A 4,915-nucleotide genomic window follows, 5' to 3' on the forward strand; every position below is an offset into this window, starting at 1 on the left:
TAAACCTGGAGTTATCCACGGTTTTATGGTTCTTTTGCTATTTGGAATAGTTATAGTTTTAGTGTTTGCTTTTAAAGACTCAGATACAGCATTTGTGAGAAGGTCAATGAGTAAGTGTGGGTCATTACAGAACATTAGCTCAGATAAGTTTTTCTCGGCTAAACTAAGTAGAGCTTTATTGTAGTCAGTTTTTGTAGCATATTTGGGTACATTAGAACTAGTCTTAAGATTTGACAGGAGCATAACAATCATGGCGTGGTCGGTAATAGTGGTGTTTACGACAGCAATCCGTGCAATAGTTGTATTCCTATCTAACTTTATCATAAAGTGGTCTAAACAGCTATGTAGCCTCGTCGGCAATATAGCCTCGTCGGCAATGATAAATTTATAGCGATAAAAACGTCTAGTCAATGTAATAACTGTGATAATAATGAAAATGAAAATAAATGTTGTGATTGTCATAAGGTTAGCATAAGTGATTTGTACAAGTCTATTGTTACAACGTTACAGGAGGCCGCTATTCATAGTTGTCACTGTCAGCGCGGTGCACGGGGTCGGGCTCGACAGGTCGCCGGCTGGAACCACCTCGTCAGGGAATGTCACGCTAAGGCCAGATTATACCACAAGTGGTGGATGGATTGTGGTAGCCCCGCGAGCGGCTATATTTACAAACTAATGCTAGAGAGTCGAAAAACATTTAAAAATAAACTTAAATGGGTGCAGAATAATGAGGATTCGATTAAAATGAATATTTTGGCAGTTAATAAAGTAAACAAAAATTTTGTAAAATTTTGGAAAAATGTAAAGAGTTTGAGCGGTAAGCAAGAGCTGCCTGTCAGTGTTAATAATGAAACATGCAAAAAATCCATAGCGGATATGTTTGCTCGTCACTTTAGAGTGGAGCCATTAGAAGTTAGGGGTGTGCCCGGGGCTGCGGCCGGCGTGGACGGCGGCGGCGGCGGCGGTGGCGGCGCGGAGCGGCTGGAGTTCAGCGCGGGGGACGTGGCCCGCGCCGTGCGCGCCATGACGCGCGGCAGGTCGCCCGGCCACGACGGCCTCAGTCTTGAGCACATCCTGTATGCTGGGGATGGGGTGTTCAGACTTCTGAGCATCCTATACAATCAGTGCATCCGTTTTTGTTTCATGCCGAGCGACATGATGAAGACGGTGGTGGTACCGATTGTCAAGAACAAAACTGGTGACCTCTCGAGCCCGAACAACTATAGGCCTATTTCGCTAGGTACGGTTATAGGAAAAATCTTCGAGAGGCTCCTGCAGCCCGAACTGGTGAACAATATAAAGATTGATGACGCGCAGTTTGGGTTTCGTGCCGGTCTCTCGACGGATTCAGCAATAGTCGCGCTCAAACATACTGTAAAATACTACCTCAATCGTAACACTTCTGTCTATGCATGTTTCTTAGATCTTAGCCGCGCCTTCGATCTAGTAAACTATAAGACTCTTTGGCAGAAGCTTACTGATTCCAACGTACCGACTATTGTTGTGAACCTGTTGAGATATTGGTACGAGAACCAGACTAACAATGTGAAATGGGGCGACGCACTATCTAATGATTTTAGATTAGACTGTGGCGTACGACAGGGGGGGCTCACCTCTCCGGACCTCTTCAACCTGTATGTTAACGATCTAATCGTGGAGCTGAGAAGCACCAGGATCGGTTGCCATGTTGATAACGTGTGTGTTAACAACTTGAGCTACGCGGACGATATGGTGCTTCTCAGCCCCTCGATTAACGGATTAAGGAAGCTGCTTTCAGTTTGTGAAGCCTTTGCTGAAAGACACGGCTTAAAGTATAATGTGGCGAAAACCGAGATGCTCGTATTTCGTGCAGGTGGGGGTCCGGAGACGGTGCCGCCGGTTTACTTGCTGGGTTCACCAGTTCGGGTAGTGAGGAGCTTCAAGTACTTGGGTCACCTCCTGAACGAGCAGCTGAACGACGAACAGGACATGGAGCGGGAGCGGCGCGCGCTGGCCGTGCGCTGCAACATGCTCGCCAGGCGATTCGCGCGCTGCTCCCGTGAAGTCAAAATAACATTGTTCAAAGCGTACTGCCAAACTTTTTATACCTGTCAGCTCTGGGTTAACTTCACCAAACGCTTTTACAATGTCTTAAGAGTGCAATACAATGACGCCTATAATGAAGTTACCCAGGTACTGCAGCGCGAGTGGCATGTTCGCGGACGCCAGGGTCCCGGACTTCTATGCTGTCCTTCGGTTTCGTTCAGCTGCTTTTTGGGAGAGGATTAGGAACTCTAACAACCGGATCCTAGAAACGATTAGTTCCAACCTTGATAACGGATTTGTTAGACACTGGTTGGCCGTGCACCGTGCTGAGAATGGCAAATTTTAATCTAATCTTAGTTTTATAGATTAGTTATCATAGGCAACATATTATGTATAATTTAATTTAATTTTACTATTGTATTGTTGTTCAGTTTATAAGTTTATAGTTGCGAAGTCTGCTCATAGATGGCGTTGTAGATAGTCGTGTACATCGCGGTATGGTTTCGTTTTAGCTTATGTATTTATATTTTGTATGAATTTGTAGATGGCTCCCTGAAAACAACTAAAATAAACGGTTATTCTTAATATTACGAGGTTTCATTGTGAATTGTGATTATGGTCAATAAGTGCTAGGAAATAGAGTTTACAATTGTATTTGTATTCTAATGGGTCTTACCTGTAAATAAAGAACTTTATTATTATTATTATTATTAATATAGGTACGTCTACATTCTGTAGAAATTAACTGCTGACATAAATGGCAAATATAAAACTAGAACATCCTATTTGCTTCGTCCTTAAAATATTGTAGATATTAACGATACATTAAACGGATGTACTTACCTAAAACTTAATTTCATGTAAACTATTATTATAGATGTATTATTATTATTCCAATATAAATGATCCTCAATCCAACACCAATGCCTACATCAATATCATATTTATCATTATCATGCAGTTATCTATCGTTCTATCCTCAGCTTATAGTCTAGATTTGTGTCCCTAACCTAATAACCTAACAGCCTTAAACTAGAATTTGTGCTTTCAGAATTACCTAATCAATCAATCAATCATTATCATCCTTTAATTAATGTCATGATGAGACATACTCGTATAACTCGCTCACTTCCTTTTTGGAATGTATGTTTGTATGACATATCACCGCATGGCTTTTACGGTACGAAAAAACATTGTGATCGTGCACATATTTATCAAGATTTTGCACATGATATACTTAGATATGTGATGTAAATGTAAAACCACCAACTCGCAGTGGACTGGCAATGGTGAGCATTGTCCAAAACTTTAAGGGTTAGGGTTGATAGGAGTACAGAAAAATTGTATTCCAGTTAGCCAGAAATCTTGAATTAACACCACGAAATAATAACATAAACTAGAAAATGTGTTGTTATTTTTATTAAATCTAAGTAATTAATTATTTATTCCTCCCTTGGAAGAAGACCAGTGTCCCAGCAGTGGGGACGTGATGGGTTGTGACTTGTGATTATGATGAATTCATTTATCAGTTAGTACTTTGGTATGTTTTCGGTTTTGTGCAATAAGAGCCAACGTTTTTTTTATTCAACGTGACTTATCTAATAATGATTATAAACACGAAAAAAACAAAAAAATACACGGTCACATATCTTTATTCACATAAAATACTATTCACGAATCATCCCCGCATCATTCCGCCGCCGCCCCGCCCCCGGCCGCCCATCATTCCGCCGCGCCCGCCCCCGCGCCCACCGCCCATCATCATGCCCATCTGAGGAGCCGCCAGCGCACCCTGCAGCACCAGCAGAGCCATCATCACGAATATCTGAGGAATAAGAGAAGAGGGTTGAATAATGTAGCCTTCATCGTTATGAGTAGCGCCGCACCTAGCGGATGGAAGTATTTTTTACAGATAACCTGAAACTCTTAAATATTAAAAAATTATTCATAAGAGATCACAATAACTGGTAGGAGATTTTAAAGGATATTTAATCGTAGGCTCGTCAATGGACGTAGGTTTGTAGGTAGGTATAGATAAGATTCAGTTATGAGCGACAATGAATTACTTACAAAATCACTTGTTATTGTGGTCTGAATTCCTTAGAATCAAACATCTCTGTTAGTTTAGACTTTCAGGTGGGACTTTAGTTTTAAGGTGGTATAACTTGTGAGGATAGAATTTTGAAAGGCTGAATGTGTAAGTATAGTAAAGAAAATTATATGTATAAAAAAGTTAGATAAATGTTCTTACTAAAAAATATTTCATCATATTTTGCACTTTTGGATAAGATCACAATATATAACTTGCAATGTTGCAGAAAGAAGACAAACATGTACTCATGATTTTGTCTTTATATATCTGAGGAGCAGTATGAAATTACTCTAATTAAATCTCGAGGAATGCATAGTATATTATTATCTATTACGTGATATAGAAGTAATGGAAGATACAAATAAGTAAACATATCTAGGTACTGAGTACTAACAATGTTAGGTACTTGTTAAAATTGTACCCCTTGATTCATCCTTCTCTTGGGACGATTCACGTTTCAGTATCTCCCTGCTACATATTTAATTAATGAAACTTCCATGGAAGGAGTGCAATGTCAACAAAGGGCCCTACCTACCTACCTACACCTATACTGTATTTTATTGAGAAAAAAAAAAGTAGGTACACATAGGTAATAATTATATGAAATATTTATTTTTACATCGCTATAATAACTATTGAGAACGTATATTTTTAATGAAATAATAGAACGAAGTAGCGTTAAATTCAGTTTTAATTTATAATCCTACCGTGAGAAATTTAAATTCTTCGATAACATATGAGTGAATTACAAAAAAATAGTTTTTTTTATTAAGTACCTAGGATGCGATGTTATGTGAT

At 39.5% G+C, this 4,915-nt stretch overlaps 1 long non-coding RNA gene across 1 annotated transcript; it reads right to left on the reverse strand.

Annotated features, from left to right (window-relative positions):
* Nucleotides 1–3,659: 3,659 nt before the first annotated feature.
* On the reverse strand, nucleotides 3,660–4,373 carry LOC119690646. The gene is made up of 2 exons (XR_007267360.1): nucleotides 4,277–4,373; nucleotides 3,660–3,850 (listed from the first exon to the last, which is right to left on the reverse strand). It is a non-coding gene; the product is annotated as an uncharacterized LOC119690646 (long non-coding RNA).
* Nucleotides 4,374–4,915: the final 542 nt, after the last annotated feature.

The sequence above is a fragment of the Plutella xylostella genome, chromosome 19, assembly GCF_932276165.1.
Source record: "Plutella xylostella chromosome 19, ilPluXylo3.1, whole genome shotgun sequence".
Classification (NCBI taxonomy): Eukaryota; Metazoa; Arthropoda; class Insecta; order Lepidoptera; family Plutellidae; genus Plutella; species Plutella xylostella.